The sequence below is a fragment of the Myotis davidii genome, unplaced genomic scaffold (assembly GCF_000327345.1).
Source record: "Myotis davidii unplaced genomic scaffold, ASM32734v1 scaffold704, whole genome shotgun sequence".
NCBI classification, from domain to species: Eukaryota; Metazoa; Chordata; class Mammalia; order Chiroptera; family Vespertilionidae; genus Myotis; species Myotis davidii.
This window is the reverse complement of record NW_006296284.1, coordinates 375,139-393,410: the sequence shown is the minus strand read 5'-3', so window position 1 is coordinate 393,410 and position 18,272 is coordinate 375,139. Positions and strand designations below refer to the sequence as shown.

The window sequence follows — 18,272 nt, the reverse complement described above, 5'->3', positions numbered from 1 at the left end:
AAATCCATCTCATATGCAAGTCAGTAACAGAATGTCTGAAAATGTATGTTAATGTATAAATAAGCTAGTAAATATAAATAAAATCAATTCAATCAAATCTATTCTGGAATATAGGAAAAATACTAATTTGCATTGTGAATAAATGTGGAAAGAAAGTAGTGACAATGAAACTAAGACAAAAATATCACAAGAAAGAATAACAATTGTACAAGTTAGTGCCTACAAAGGCAAGTGCAGTATTTTTATAGTCTAATCTACTCATTACCTTACCCTAAAAAGAAAAATAGAAAACCTTTGAAAACACATTGATAATACTTTATAAAACATATAATATCAGTAATTCAAAATGAACATGATTTAGTTTAATATGAAGAATAATAAAGTTAATCTAATTTAAGGCTATCTATATATATAAAAGCCAAGCAACCAGAAAACCAGACTGACCAGAATGTCTGGAACAACCGGTCGCTATAATACACACTGAGGCCGGACAACCGGCTCAATCGGGGGGTGGCCCTTCCCCACGACTGGCCCAGGCTAGAACAGGGACGGGACTGGCAGCCAACCACTGGCAGCCCCTACCCACAGCCGGCCCCACCCCCAATCAGCCCCCACAATCCCAATCAGGGGCAAGTCCGGCCAGCCAACCTCCCGTGTCCCCTTCCCCCCCGCTGGCCTGGTCCAATCAGTACCAATTTGGGGCGGGCTCGCTGGACCCAACCTGTGCACAAATTAGTGCACTGGGCCTCTAGTCCTATAAAATAAAACCCTAATTTGCAAATCGACTGAATGGCAGAACAAATGGTCGCTATGATGCACACTGACCATCAGCGGGAAGACGCTCAATGCAGGAGTTTCCCCCTGGAGGTCAGTGCTCTCCCACAGGGGTTGCGCTGCTCAGCCAGAAGCCAGGCTCACGACTGGCAAGCGCAGCAGCAGTGGCAGGAGCTTCTCCCGCCTCTGAGACAGTGCTAAGAAGTAGCAAGCTTGGTTTCTGGCTGAGCAGGGCTCCCACAGGGGGAGTGCCACTCAGCCTGGGTTGGGCTCACAGCTGGTAGGCTCACAGCTGGCGAGCAAAACAGCAGTGGCGAAAGGGGCCTCTCCCAACTCCGTGGCAACACTAAGGACCCCTCGGGGGATGTCCGACTGCCAGCTTAGGCCATCCCCCGAAGGGTCCTGGACTGCAAGAGGGCACAGGCTGGGCTGAAGGAATCCCCCACGCTCCTAGTGCAACGAATGTTATGCTCTGGGCCTCTAGTAACCTATCTAATAATAGACAAACGTGGTAATTAACCATACCTCCGACTCGCTTCCCATTGGCTAATCAGGGCAATATGCAAATTAACTGCCAACCTAGATGGCGGCCGGAAGCCAGGCAGCTGAAGCAAACAGGAGGTTTGCTTGCTCCAGTGATGGAGGAAGCCGGGGATATGACCAGCTGCAAAAAGCCATCATCCCCTCAACCAGGCTGGCCAGGCACCCAAGCAGGACCCCTACCCTGACCCGGGACACTATTCAGGGCAAACCCGCCGCCCCCCACCCATGCACCAGGCCTCTATCCTATATAGTAAAAGGGTACTATGCAAACTGACCCGAACAGCAGAAAGACTGGGAATGACTGGTCACTATGACACACACTGACCACCAGGGGGCAGATGCTAAATGCAGGAGCTGCCCTCTGGTGGTCAGGGCGCTCTCACATGGGAGGAGCTCTGGTCAGCCACAAGCCAGGCTGATGGCTGCCAGTACAGTGGTGGTGGTGGGATGTCCGACTGCAGTTTAGGCCTGCTTCCCGCTGGCAAGTGGACATCCCCCAAGGGCTGCCTGATTGCCATCTTAGGCTCAATTGCTCGGGAGCGGGCCTAAGCCAGCAGGTGGTCATCCCTAGAGGGGCCCCAGACTGCGAGAGGGCACAGGCCGGACTGAAGGACACCCCCCGCCCCCCCGAGTGCACAAATATTTGTGCACCGGGCCTCTAGTCCTATATAATAAAAAACTAATAGGCTAATTAGACCAAAGAGCTGAATGACCTTCCGGACAAAGCCTGGGCTGTGAGGGGCTGCGAGGGGCTGCAAGGAAATTCAAGGGCCAGCCAAGCCTGCAGGGGCCAAGCCCCTTGCACGAATTTTGTGCATCGGGCCTGTAGTTTATAATAACTTACATTGTGGACAATACAAAGTTGCTCTCCAGAAATTAGTTTCAGTAACTCCAAAAAGACAGGAAATTCCAACTTCACTGTTGAATAATTATTAGAAAGGCCTAGTTTGTCTTCAAATTGAGGAGACAGAGGTCAGCTATGTGGACAGGGACATGGACCAGGAGGTGTAGGCAATAAAACTAGGTGGATTTTCTAAGGCACCCCAACTGGGCAGGTAGGACCAGAGGCATGAACTTTAAGACATATGGATATAGCTAAGACAGGATGCTGCAGATAACCAATCACAAAGCAGTATGGTGTATAAACCAATCCCAAGTATGTTGCTAAGGTGAAATTCTTTGAAAAGACCAATCAGGAGCTGGCAAGGCTGTTTCCACTCCCTAAATTAAAAGGTGCTATTTCCTCTTACCCTCTCTCTTACCCTAAGCATGCAATGGGTTCATTCCTGTGGCAGGAGAGCACATCCCTGCACCCATGTGGCTTATGGCCATGTGGGCCTCCACACATGGACTAATAGACTGTAATTAGCTTGGATGGAAATTACTCGCCACTGTAACATGGAAAGAAACTCTGGACACTGTCCTGCTCCTGGAACCACAGCTACACCTTTTCCAGGACAGGCTTCTCAGATAAACTTTGGTTCCATTAATCGTTTTTGTCCACCACTTCATTCATGACAAGAACCAGGCTCAAAACACCCACATTTTTTGGTTTCAAAATGATTTTCTGAAGAACATGCACATATGCATGCTGGCCTACGGTTATGTTCTTCAAAATCTTTTATGTTGAACTTTATAAATATATTTGTAATAAATAAAAACATTATTTCTCAAAATAATTTACTTAGTAATATTCATACTTCCTAATATTCACATTTATTGTCAGGCATATGTAATTGAGAACAACTAGATAAATTAAACAAAAATAACTTTTATTGTATTGGTATACATGCAGCAATTAAGAACAAAATTCTGAATAGTTATCAGACATTTAAGATAGTATAGCTATTTGCCTTTCCAAAGAGGTAGAGAGCCAATGAAATTATTTATTTCTAGTTGCTCATTTATATTTAATATAGCTGGAATATAATTCCTCACCACAGCAAATAATTTGAACTATATTATTTACGTATTTGTCCACAAGAATTATCAATTGATTTTCCAAAACATGTAAAATTTAACTCGTAATAACTCATTATACAATATAAATTTTCAATGTGACACTCATAACAGAATATACAAACTTGAATATAAGTATGTTAAATACACTTGTAAGTTACTAAAAAATGGATTGGCAACAATAATCTACTAATTACCTTAATGTGGTTTTCAGTTGTTAAACATCCATGTTTTTTTCCTCCAATTTACTGAACATTTAAACACTTCTGTAAAAACAAACAAAAATACATTAAATTAATGATGAAAAATACTTTATTTTATGGCTCTAGTTGTAGTACTATTTGAGTAGGTTTTTATATATTTCATTGTTTGCCAATGTAGTTTTCCCCCAACAATGTGTAAGGTACTAGTATAGCAGAAAAACCATGGCATAAAAACAAAATTCAATTTATATGTGACATCTTTTCCTCCATGATCTACTTCACTATAATGTTTACTCAGAAAAGTTAATGAATTTGGTACATAAGAAATTTAAATATTCTCCTAATTAAAAGAACACATGAATTCTTTCAAACATATTCCGAGATTTCCAATAACTATTCCGGTATGTTGCAACAGGCTCTTCAAGCTAAGAACCTAGGATGCATCTAAAGACTTTTACCTAGAGAGAATTGCTGTGGAAAACAAACCAACCAAAACACACACACACAAAAAAACCCCCGACAAAACACTGGGAAACGCCATAGTACATTTAGCTATATAACCATATATGCACATAAACATACACATTAGCACATATTCTCTATGTACTAATGTGTACATACACTGAGGCTGTAATTATAATAATAAGCAAAGCAAATTCAGATTTTAATCATATTAGAAAGAAGTAAAAAATGTAAGTTTAATTAAATGGTAGATTTATAAGAGGGATTGTCTTCATTTTCTTTAAATGTCCACAATGTTTTTGTATTTCTTTTATTATTTTTTTCTTATTGAACTAAAAATCAACATGTCAGACATTTCACACAAAAATGGCATGATGTCATTCAAGTGTTTCTTTGGAATTTCAATGTTTTCTAATGGTTCTATCAACCAGTCATATCAATTATTAAACTTTCTGGTGAGTCATAGTGCTTCGTGTAAGCATCAGATGCATTAGTTAATTGTAGTACTTAGTATTTCTTATGCTATTAGGAGTATTATGCTATTAGCAGGAAGTTAATTAACTATATACATGCTAAACAATGACAGTTCATTATCTATGGATAAGGAATTATATTTTGTCATATAGTGATTAGCATATACTAAATATTAAGTTCTTTTTGCAGAATCACTATTGATTAAAATTACACATACACACAAATAGAGGAACATATTCACTAATAAATACATATTTTGTTTAAGAATTTGAAAATATTAAAGTGGTGGAATTCACTGCATCTTTTCTAGTTAGTATCCACCATATATGGCCAATTTGTGAGATTTATTTTTTTACCACAAGAGCAATCTAAGTCCATACTTATTCATTTTTTAAATACATTTTATTAATTTTTTACAGAGAGGAAGGGAGAGGGATAGAGAGTTAGAAACATCAATGAGAGAGAAACATCGATCAGCTGCCTCCTGCACACCTCCCACTGGGGATGTGCCCGCAACCAAGGTACATGCCCTTGACCGGAATCAAACTGGGACCCTTCAGTCCCAGGCTGACGCTCTATCTACTGAGCCAAACCGATTAGGGCTCTAAGTCCATATTTAAAGGTAGGCTTGCTACTAAACAAGCAATTGAAAGCAATTTTTTAGTCACCTTCTATTTCCCTGCACAACCATTATTTCAACAAAAGGAGCATCCTATATAATAAAAGGATAATATGCAAATTGACCCTAACAGCAGAACTACTGGCAATGACTGGTCACTATGACACACACTGACCACCAGGGGGCAGATTCTTAATGCAGGAGCTGCCCCCTGGTGGTCCATGTGCTCCCACATGGGGAGCTGTGCTCAGCGACAAGCCAAGCTGATGGCTGCCAATATAGCGGTAGTGGTGGGAGCCTCTCCCGCCTCCTCAGCAGCTCTAAGAATGTCCAACTGCAGCTTAGGCCTGCTCCCCACTGGCAAGTGGACATCCCCCGAGGGCTCCTGGGCTGCCAGAGGTATGTCTGACTGCCAGCTTAGGCCCAATCCCCTGGGGAGCGGGCCTAAGCCAGCAAGTGGTCATCGCTGAGAGGTCCCAGATTGTGAGAGGGCACAGGCTGGGTTGAGGGATTCCCCCCACAAGTGCACAAATTTTTGTGCACCGGGCCTCTAGTATTCAATAAATACCAGCTATTTACCTAAGGTAATTTTCTCTGGTTTTTTAAGAGCAAGCATATCTCTTCATAATTGATAATCATGGGTAATGACAGTGCAAAGTCTCCTACAGATATCCTCACCCTTTAAACCTTTTTACTTCCTTTTAGGAAATACATTCTGAAATTCAAACATTAGTATTTACACATGGTTTTTCATATATCACCAGACCCACCACAGACAGAACCAATCAGAGCTTCCCTGATGCTCATGCTGAACCCTCTACCGTAACATGAATTGTTTGAGAACAGGGACTATGACTACGTTTTCAATTTGAACTGCCACTCCTTACAGAACTAAGAACTAAGTGAAATAAGCCAGTTAGAGAAAGGCAAGTATCACATGATCTCACTTAATATGAAATCTAATGAACAAATAAAGCAATGATCAAAAGAGATCCAGAGACATAGAGAAATGGACCAGACTGTTGAATCTCAGAGGGAAGGCAGGAGTGAGGTGGGTGGTAGGAGAGATCAGCCAAAGAACTTGTATGCATGTATGTATAGCTCATGGACACAGAAAATAGTGTGGTGAAGGCCTAGGGGGAGGAGGGGTACAGGAGGGATAGAAGGGGTCAATGGGGCGGGGAGAACTAAAGGGACATCTGTAATACTTTCAACAATAAAGATAAATATTTTTTAAAGGGCCTTAAAAAGCTGACTGCCTAAACAAAACATTTACATTTTTTGGTTAAAAATATTATTGCAAACTGTCTATACTGGCTTCCCATAAATTGAAATCAAGAACAAAAATGCCCATTATATGTGTCTTTAAATTTGTTTGGATAGCTATCTTTAACCTTTTGCTTTCCTTTTTGAATAGAAGAACAGAGTATCTTCAATTTAGTTTGACTAGTCAACATCTAAGTGATTCATTCTCTGAACTACATCCACTTAAAGCACTTAAGAGTTAGTAGACAACTCAAAGGAAAAAAACAAGTTCACACAGAGTCCCTTAGCCTCCTAAGAGTTAGCAGGCCAAGTCTGATTGAAAACACAGGAAAGGAAAAAGGGAGGAGACAAATAGTTAGAGAAATAGAAAACCTAACAGTCAGAAGAAGGTATCATATCAAATAGTATTATCAGTAGGAAGTAATAAAGTAAATTTCTAATTAATAAAATTACCTACAAGGGATTGTAGAAAGGAGCTACTGTTACTATTTTTTGAGCAATGTGGTCAAAAAGGGCTGACTGAGGATATAAAAATTTGGTGTGTTTCTGATGAAAGTTAATCCACACAAATATATTTTCATTACTGTTCAAATGACATAAAAAGCAATTCCCTAGCAATTAGTATTGTGACCCACTCTAGGTCTTCTGAATTACATGAAAATACTTTGGTTATGAATATTAGACTGTTTTGATTAAAAATTAAACTTAAATTGGCCCAAGCTTTAGATAAAAAAAAAAAACCTTAAAAGCAAACACATCAAAAATGGAAAATAAAATAAGTTTGATTCACTGATTAAAATATAAACACCAGTAAAAATGAATGTTCGAGGTAAGTTTTCTAATACTGAGATAGCAAATTTACAAAGTAGAGCAACTTCATTCATTCATTCATTCATTCATTCATCCATCCATCCATCAAATATGTGCTGATTTCCCAGGCACGGTTCTAGGTGCTGTGGGGTTCTAGGTGCTGTAGATCTGGCCATGAAATGAACAGACAAAAGTAACACTCCGATAGTTTATACTTACTTTCTAGATAGGGAGTAAAAACAGAATATGGGAGAAAGAGAAAGGCAGATAGTAACAGAAACAGAGAGACACATTTTCATTTAAACAAATTTCTAAATCTTAAACACTTTTATTTTTGAACACTTTATATTCTCAGTTAACCATGAAAAGTTTTGTGTTTTGTTTTAAGGATTGAAACACACTTTTGATATCCTCACTTAGCCTTTACAAGAAAAAAATTAATATAAAAAGATCTTTATTTTACAAATAAGTACGCCGGGACACTGAGGGTAAAGCCAGAATTTGAACACAAGTGACCCAAACTAAGAGTCGATACTCTCAAGCTTCCCAAAGAGCGCCATACTGGTTATTGCTGTGTTAGAGAAGAGAATGTTTGTAAGTAAAGCAAAAAATAAACTTCCTAATTTTTTTTTTCAAAAAGTAATCATCAGAATTTCATAACACTTAATACAGTTAAAACACACCTTCCCAGTGTGGTATTTAAATGAGATTGCAAAATATCCAGTAAAAATCTGTCTGGAATTGAGACAAAAAGATATTGTACTGTCTTTGTAAGACATTAATTACAAAATTAGGTGACTTATTCTACTGAACTACCCAATAAAGGTTTATAAGAAATCAGGAAGTGACATTTACAAACATATTTTTAAGAGATCATTCTGATGTGAGTTAAATACTAGATGTTTTTAGCGTAAAATTATACTGAGATTTTTTAAAAGATATCTAAAGACTGAGATTTTTTTAAAAATAAAATAAACATTTTTACTCATTCCATTCAAATTATTTTTCCAATTTTTTTTTTAGTCTATCTACTTAGTCTATGGGTTATCTTCAAATATCATCTACTTTCATTCCTTATTGATAATCATCATCATAGACTATCATATTATCTCTATGGAGTGTTCAGATCTGTTTCATCGCATTTTCAATACCATAATCCTTATAGCCATGTGATATAGGCAGAGAAGAAATATTTTCTGTTTTATAGATTACAAAGTGGCAATTTATAAAGATTACCATGATGATCAACTGATAGTGCAAGATAAGATTCCACGGTATTTTCCTCTTCATTAGGTCTCCTGCCACTACATGTTTTCACCATAGGCCCTCTACCTGGCATATTGCAATGGTATTCTTATTGCATCGTCCTGTGCTCTTTCAAATCTATTCTGGCAAATGTACAGGGTAATCTGAGACCTTGTTTTCCTCATGGAGGTCTTCTGCTCAGCAATCCACAAAAGCACCCTATTGCTATTCAGAGTCTAGTTTTCACGACCCTCTAGAGCAGTGGTTCTCAACCTTCCTAATGCCGCGACCCTTTACTACAGCTCCTCATGTTGTGGTGACCCCCAATTTCATTGTTACAAATTGAACGTAATTAAAGCATAGTGATTAATCACAAAACCAATATGTAATTATATGTGTGTTTTCCGATGGTCTGAGGCGACCCCTGTGAAAGGGTTGTTCGAACCCCCAAAGGGGTCGCGACCCACAGGTTGAGAACCGCTGCTCTAGAGGAAGAATGTTCTCTTCTGCTGCAAACATTTTTTTGGAAAGAACTGGACCAAAAAGAATTTCTACATCAGCTAGCTTCTGGTGCTGACAGTCTCCTCAAACCGATTATAATGGACACAGTGGGTTGTTAATGCAATGGCTGTACCATGAATGCTCTCTTCACTTGTCTAGACTTACACATTGAATACCATAATAATAATACAACACTGAGGTCTCATTCTCCCATGAAATGTGCCTCAACACAATCACATCTCTAAACTCCTGGTGCATTTTAAATCGGGAGTGCAACCTAAATGTACCACATTTTCCTTGTGTGATGTTTCATGGGCCCCCAAAAGTAAGCCATTGCACAAAGGAGAGTGCCTTGGGGCAAAACTTTTAAATCAATGACAAAGCTGGATAAAATTTCCAAAACCAACAGTTTCAGGACTATGGAAAATGACCAGTCACACAATAAATTAAGAAGTTTATTCCAGAAAAGCTACTCTACTTCCAGTTATAACAGTAGAGATCCTGTGGAATTTCGTCCTGGAAATTCCTTTAGGTCATACAACAAATCTTTTTTTATTAAGATATAATAACAAATCTTTATAAATTTAAAATAATTGAAATTATACAAAGTGAGTTGTCTAAACAAATAGAATTATATTCATTTTTAAATTGATTTGAGAGAGAGAGAAAGAGAGAGAGAAAGAGAGAGAGAGAGAGAGAGAGAGAGAGAGAGAGAGAGAGAAACATCAATAATGCGAGAGAATCATCAACCAGCTGCCTCCTGCACACCTCCTACTGGGGATTAAGCCCTGACTAGGAATCAAACCAAGACCTCCTGGTTCATGGGTTGACACTCAACCACTGAGCAACACCAGTCAGGCAATAGTTTATTATTAGGGGAAAAGAACGCACATAATAATCATCAAACCTTAATCAATGCATTACCCAACTTTTTACTTATAAAAAGCTGAACTTTTTACATTTGGTAAAAATGAATGTCAAAATTTTTTAATTAAGATAAGAGAAGAAATCTATTTTGGTGACAATCAGTTTGCTGTTCAACATAGAGGGGATGGGATGGGATGGGATGGGATGGGATGGGATGGGATGGGATGGGATGGGATGGGATGGGATGGGATGGGATGAAAAGGGAAGGGGAGGGGAGGGAAAGGAAAGGAGGTGGGAGAGGGGAAAGGGAAGGGAAGGAGAGGGAAGGTAGAAGGAAGGGAAGGTCAGGGATGGGATGGGAAGGTGAAGGGAAGAGCCCTTAATTAGTGTCCACTATATACCCAGCCATTGTGTAATATCAAGGATTGGAGCAGCATATATACGGTTCTTGCCCTCATAGAGAAAAGCATCTATTTATTAAAATTATAACCAAGGACTAGGCCTTTTACTTATCTCCTTTCGTTTACAATTCAATTACACAGAGACGTTGTTGCGCTGCCCACAGAGAAGTAGTGATGCCCGGATTAATCAGAAGCCCATGGCATATATCATGCCAGAACTCTCATCCCAGCAGGTGTTCAGCTAAGACATTGTACTGGAGTGGTTAATTTTTCCAGGGGTCTCCTTCTGCTATACTCTTCCATCTTAACCAAGATAATGAAGTGCTAGGCCATTATTATCTTCCAAGTATTCAAAACTACTTAAATCTCTCATACCCACAAGCACCTATTTTTTTTGAGCCTGGGCTAGGACTGATTCCCAGATGCAGTAGCTTGTTCCTATGTAAAGATCTATGCAGCTACTGCCCTAGGACTGTGGTTGGCAAACTGCGGCTCACGAGCCACATGCGGCTCTTTGGCCCCTTGAGTGTGGATCTTCCTAGGCCTTAGGAGTACCCTAGTTAATAACAATGTACCTACCTATATAGTTTAAGTTTAAAAAATTTGGCTCTCAAAAGAAATTTCAATCGTTGTACCGTTGATATTTGGCTCTGTTGACTAATGAGTTTGCCGACCACTGCCCTAGGACATAATGGAGAAAATGTGACCTGCTGTGAAACATGTGCTACCAGCAGGAGTTCTACCATTCTGCCATACACAGAAAAATGAGATGCTACCTCTGATGGGAGAAAAGATGGTAAAATATACAACAGATGTGACTATTGAGGGCTAGAACCAATACCTAGAGAAGGACTCACTGCATAGAGGAGATTCTGTGTGGGCAAGATGGATCAATGGCTGGGGCCAGAGGATTTAAGCAGCCGATGCTCTAACCCTAAGAGGCTCATTGGCTTCCAGAAAAGTCATTTCCTCAGCCATGTACAGGGTGGTACAAAAGTAGGTTTATGGTTGTTTGTATAGAAAATAATATAAGTAATAAATAATAATAATACAAGTATGAACTCTGTGTTTCACGTCCTCACAACTGTAAACCTACTTTTGGTGGAAGTTGTATTTGCCTCTGCCTGAGAAACAGCTTTCAAGTTGTCGATGTAAAAAGCAATCATTCAATTTACTACTTTTCCCTCCTCATAAATAGCTATGTTATCACTATAATTACACATAATATATTTGCTTCCTAGTCATGGTTTCCAAATATAAGAGAAAATATTGAGTTTCTTTCATTTATAATAAAATACTCTTACTCTCTATACTTTTAAATAATCATGTTCTGGTAGGATACACTGAAATCTACCCTATTTCTTATATCATAAAATAACAATTGTTTAAAAAGTACGTTTATGTTTTCTGTGACAGAACAGTCCAAAATAATTTGAACATTTGCTTTAAAAGTAATGAAAATATAACATAATATTTTAGTATTTAAGATGTTAAGAAGAGGATTATATAGGTCAGTGTTCATCTGTTTCAATTTCAGTAGCAATATAGTGAATTTTTAATAAATATTTTTCAAAATACTAAGGAGTTAAGAAAAAAGAGTAGTCTCAAAATTCCTGTTAAATGAAGAACTACAATTCATAAATTACATAGAATTTTCCAATTATACCTCAACCAAGTGAAACTGGTTGTTATTGCCTCTTTGAATATGCATTGTAAAGCACATGCGTGTTTTTATTTTTTAAGGTGGACAAACAAAAAGAAAAAATACACCTTCCTTGTTCTTTATACTATGTATGTTTTTGAAAGGTTGTATAAGAACAAATTCACTTTGAATGTAATGGAGATATTTGCTATTTAAATGATTTCTAAATAATTTTGAAACTTGTATGCATGCATATGGGCATAACCAATGGACATAAGACACTGGGGAATAGGGGAGGCTAGGGGACTGTCTAGGGCGGGGGAACAAAATGGACACATATGTAATACCCTTTGTAATAAAAAATAATAATAAAAAAAAGAAAAAAAAATAATTTTGAAATCCAATGCATAATAACCACCATTTTCTGTGTATTATCTTTTTGTCTTTTATTTTTTATTTTTTTGTAATCCTTATATTATTGATCTCCTACCTCCCCCAACCCTCCCCTGCCTTCCCGCTGTAGTTTGACACTGTATTATTAAACATTGCTCCGTAGCTCCTTCCCTTTGACTCCAGAGCATAATGTGGAACCTGGGAGCCAAGACTGTCTCAACCAGAATGACTTAGACAGTACACTTTCTGATTTATATGATAATTACTTGAGAATTATAAATGTAGGAAATCTTGCCATGTTTTATTTAATGTTCAAATTTAAGCAAGAAACTTTTAAAATGCATTGAAGCAGAAATGTCAAAGTGTAAAAAGGAATTTTTCTTTAAACATTATCCTATCCTTACTTAGCAGGGTTTTTTATTCACAAAAATGTACTTTCCAGTCACGGCTAATTTAGAGAAATAAAACAATGTAAACTCAAACTATTAAATATAAAGAAAATAGCCTAACATTAAGTTATTGTGCAACACATACTACCAAATATTTTCTACAGATCCAGGATTGAATTTTTAAAAAGGACATAACTGATTTTTTATATAGTTAGGTAGTTTCTGACTCTCTATCCTAGACAAATTATCTTTATCTTCTATGACTAGGAGGCCGAACTGTCAGCTGACATCCATCCTGGAAAACCCAATATGCCAGAATCCTGGGTTATACTGATGAGGAGAACTGTGTATCTAATGAAGTGTTCTCAAAGGTAGAAAAGAGCTCAGATTGCCAAAGCAGACACTGGCTCTCAGATGAGCTTTATCCCCAAATCCTCATTCCTTCGGTCATTTAAAAAAAATCAATAAATGTATTCTAACTAAAGCTTAAAAAGCTTCTGAGAAGTGACCTCTGCCAAAGTCTTTTGGGGATGTTCCAACTGTGCAGGGGGCAGTGGGAACAAAAGGCAGAAAGAAGAAAATAAATGCTTCTGCACCGTGAAAGAGAAATCTGGCTGGACAACTGAAAGGGATTCATTTACGTATCAACTATCAGATGACCACAACACTGCTACTCTGCTCTCCCCTCTTGTTCCTGTTCCATTCTTACATTGCCTATAGTTCATTGCATGAAGCCTCATTTCTCATTTTGTATAAGGTTTTGGGCAGGAAACCTTCAGTACCAAGATCTTTAGAATAGTGTGCTTTATATTCCACAGTCATAAGTCCTTTATCTGAGATTCCAACATCTGGAAATCAAATCAATCTAACATAGTCCTAAGTCGGGAAGTATGTTTGTTTTTAAAATTGTGTACTAAAACTCGATGAACTTGACTCATGGAGCGGCCCTCGATCAAGACCTAGTATTTCCTACAGAGTTCTAACCCTGAGGGTTCAGAAGCAGCAGAGAAAGCAAACTGACATAAAACCACCCCAAATACCTACAGTTCTGAGGAACACTGAGCCTACCTAGACAGAACTCTGGGAGCAGTATAATTAGCTGCCAAACACCTGCAATGTTGCCACTTTAACAGTTTGGATGTTTGCCTCAAGTTTCTAGAAAAGTTTATTGACCCTAGGAAACTCCCACCCAAATAAGATTCCTTATATCTGAAGTTTTGATCAGGTACAATTCAAACTAATTATAGCCCTGACCAGTTTGGCTCAGTGGATAGAGCGTCAGCCTGCGGACTGAAGGGTCCCAGGTTCGATTCCAGTTAAGGGCATGTACCTTGGTTGCGGACACATCCCCAGTAGAGAGTGTGCAGGAGGCAGCTGATCGATGTTTCTCTCTCATCGATGTTTCTAACTCTCTATCCCTCTCCTTCTCCCTTCCTCTCTGTAAAAAATCAATAAAATATATTTTAAAAAATAAAATAAAAAACAAACTAATTATAAAGCTATAAGCTCAAATTATACTGGTATTACAGACAATTAAAAATTAACACCTTGATGAAGTTTAGAGACTATGTATATGTGTGTGTGTATTTTGCCATCCTTTTTGTGGACATTATTCTTAGTACATTTATTTTATTTTTATATATCATGGTTATGTCATTTTAAGTTATTTTCATAACACATAACCGTGAGGGGGGGGATGCTTATCACTCCTTTGAAACAATGTCCCCTAGGAATTATTTTTAGTTACTTTAATTACTTACCTTTATTAAAATATTGAATTTTTAAAATTTACTTGGTATAGAATTAATTCACATTGTTATCTATATATATAAAAGGCAAGCAACCAGAACGATGGAATGACCAGAACTACAGGAATGACCGGAACGACGGGTGGCCAACCAGCCCGATCGGGGCCCTGATCAGCCCCTTCTAACCTCCTGCAGCCCCTCTCCTTGGCTGGCCTAGCTCCCGATTGGCCCCCCCACCCCAATCAGGGTTGGGGCTGGCTGGCCAACATCCTGCACCCACCCCCCGGCTGGCCCAGCCCCAATTGGCCCCCATCAGGGCAGTGGCTGGACCCCACCCATGCACGATTTCATGCATTGGGCCTCTAGTTGAATATAACCAATTTATTTTACAGTATGCATTCAGGACCTATAGTTAAAATACAAAAATACTGTTTCTATTGTTTTTCCACTTTTCCATTAACAATAAAGTTAAATACTGAAATTCATAGGGATAAAATATGTAAATATAACTTTACCTATAACTATAACTGCAAAAAAGTTGTCCTTATTCCTTTGAGACAGAATTTAAAACCCAGAGACCATGTTTCTAGAAAACACAGCCATAAACTTATCTTTTCTTAAATGGTTAATATGTGCCTTATAACTATAAGAATGGCATGCTATGTTATTATAGTAAAAAATGAAGATCAAAAAGGAATGAAGTATTTCTAGGAGAGCAGCAGAGCAGAAGTTTGAAAATCTTGGCTGGAATCATTTTTTAACACCCCCTCCCCCCGCAAGCCATTTTTTCTTACTACTAATAGACAAAAGCTTTTAAATTCTGTATTTTAACTTGTAACTTTAACCTCCCTTCTATTAAAGTGAATGAAATTGTAAAATACATTTTCAAAGCAAATCTATCTTTATGTTTAGATTTCAAGTAAGAACATCAATAATCAATACAATTAAAAAAAAGCCACAGTAAACCTGAGCTGGGCTAGCTAACGGAGCTACAAAAGGGAATTAAACATTACTCCTGCCCCCAGGACACGCAGACAATTGTGAAAATTCTTGACAATGTGTAACATTTTGGGTCTGAAACTAATTAATAGCACGAGTGATAATAATAACAGTAGTAACAACAACTAAACTCTAGCAATAATAGCTTCCAAGATCCACTAACTTAATCAAGGCATAATTTAGATTATAATCTGGACAAAGTGTGTTAATAGCACAATGGAGTACAAAGGTAAATACACTAAAATATGACCTAAATATTAAATAGCAAGTAAAAATAAAAATCTGTCTCTCCGCCACTGCAGTCCAAGTCCAATGCAACTTGATCAAATTAAGCCAATTTAGGATACACAACTACTTAAAAGCCTGGGCTATACCAAGTGATGAAGGCTAAATGGATTCGGTCCAAATCTGCTTTATGTGCTTAGATGCTATTTATTATGGCTATATTTTATTATATGGTAGTAAAAATTGCAAGGCGACATCCTGTTATTTTCCACTGGGAGAAATGATACAGATGCACTAGGAAAACTCAGCATACGCATCGGCATGCCGGCAGCATTCCACTTGTGCATGTACAATGCATCCATAGACACTGATGTTCCTGGGGCTGGTGGTAAAGCTAGCCAAACTATTGCCTCTTATGTGTCCCATAAAATTGTGGCTTTACAGAAACCTAGAACCTCTTCAGCATCTTTAATGACATCCTGGGAGACGAGTTGCTTTAAAATAAAGCAACTAAGCACCATTATTTTTTTAAAAAAAAATAAAATGTCTTCCTTTTCCCCCCTAAAACTACTGCCCTATTTTCAGGAAAAGTCGCTAGCATACAATCAAACTGCAAATTGTAAGCCTGAATTCAAATCACTTATCTAATAAGTCATCTCATTTGTTGAGAAAGCGAATGAGCTTCACAACAGAATTAAAATAATAGCTTTTCTAAGCCCTATAAATATCATCTTTCGTCCTTTCATCATTATTCTCATTAATCTGCATTCATCGTATGTTGAAAATGGTGCAGGCATTACATCGAATTCCAACTACACAAAATAGAACTACTCATTATTTTATTCTGCTATTTGAGAGAAAGAAAGAGGAGATAAGGAAAATTGGCTTTTTGATTAATATTTGCAGCTTCTAAGGATAGTAACTGGAGTTCTGCAAGATCCATACACTTTAGGCAGGAAAACCTGCTGCTGTAGAGCTGGAGGAGTTCCATGAATTGCTTTTCATTTTAACGTGGAAGCAACTCCAGATTGGCTGCCATGAAACATCCCCTCAAAACTTCTGCTGACGCTAACACTCAGAGCTCCTGACATGTGACAGCCCTGCTGCAAACTCCACCTGCGCCACCTGACAGTGCAAGCAGGGAGGTATGCTCCGCCTGCCTCCAACGTATGGATGATGTCATTCTTGTTGAGATCCTTTAGCGCTCCTGATCTTAAACCTCAGGCAGTCTGTGTTTACAGGAAGTCTCCTGTATGCCTTTTCCATTTTCCAAAATATTAATCCCTTCAGCAGTCTAAGTGGAGCTAAAAAAAAAAATAGATTTTTACATTTTTGAGAAATCCGTTAAACTTCTGAATGGTAGATTATATTAAGGTTTTTTTTATTTTGTTTTGATGCCGTGATCTCCAAAGCCAAGTAAATTCAATAGTAAAAGTTTCCTTTTTATTTCATTTTTTTTTTGTTTAGAGCAAACAAATTCAGTTAGTGGGATGCCTAGGCAGTAGCATCTGCATGATAATCATAATGTCATTACCATTGTTTCATGGCTTGGGCATAATGGCATTAGTCTGCAATACCCATCTCATCTTCCAGTCCCTTTACCAGATAAGCATTGAGAGAATATCCTACTGTTTAATGTTCCCTCTAGAAATTCAATCTAAGGCTAAAGCTAGGTTTGTCATAATTGATACGCAGTTTTAAGAACATCAGAGCAGAATTTTTCTTTATTACGTCTATTACAACATCATGTACCACACAGCTGTTCAAAACTTGATGAGGATGTTTCGGAATGGTTACCGCTGAAGAGAAAAGACCATTGCAAACCACACATTACAGTAACCATTACTATTATTGAATTTTATTTCACTCTCAAATCCGAATCTCTAACTCCAATCTCTAACACTTAAGGTGTCCCAAATTTACATCTGCTCTGCTGCTTCATTTATGTTGATGGCTTCATTTTTTGTTCATTCATTCCACAACATTCATTCAAAACCTGACGGGCTCTAGCCACTGCACTATTACATGTGTGATACAAAATTAACACAAGAACACTGCTTTCTAAGAAGCTCAATATCCTGTGGAGGAACAGTCGTGTAAATAAATACTTTAAAATATGAGGTACATAGTGGGTTTAAAAACAAAAAAAGAACTGAAAGCCCTGGAAATGGACCATAGGTTTTTATGTGAGACAAACATAACAAAATGTTGCCTTGTACAGTCAATATTTCACGTGTCATGTAGTCCTCCACCTCATGATAAACCTCTCGAAGGCAAGATCTACCATTTATTGTTTTGACCACTCCCCCAGTTATGTATCACAAATTTTACATACTTGTTTATATATATATATATATATATACCCCGCCAGTGTGACTCAGTGGTTGAATGTTGACCCATGAACTAGGAGGTCAGGGTTCAATTTCCAGTCAGTGTTTTTTTTTTATACACATATATATAATGACAGTAACTAATCCATAAAGCCTGTGCCTGCACCCAGACTACTTAATTACAAATTCTAACTCTGACACTAGCTCCATGAATTTAAACAACTTAAACTGTGCCTCAACGTGCTTATCTACAAAACTGGAACTATGAGTTACCTTAAAGTATCATTGAAAAGATTAGGAGTAGTCCAAGTGCAAATTTTTAAAATATTTTTTTCCTGTTTTCTTTCCTCCCTACCTCCCTTCTTCCTTCCTCTTCGGCCTCTGTCTCTCTCTTTCTCTACCTCTCCCCCTTCCTACCTCTC

General features: G+C 38.1%; 1 protein-coding gene across 1 annotated transcript in view; it reads right to left on the bottom strand.

Moving 5' to 3' along the window:
• Positions 1-18,272, bottom strand: part of LOC102757166 (adhesion G protein-coupled receptor L3-like) — a 361,454-nt gene that overhangs the window by 189,113 nt on the left and 154,069 nt on the right. Inside the window, exon 2 of the mRNA XM_006771320.2 lies at positions 3,474-3,542. The gene's annotated coding sequence lies outside the window, so the exon portion shown is untranslated. The remainder of the gene's footprint in view (positions 1-3,473; positions 3,543-18,272) is intronic.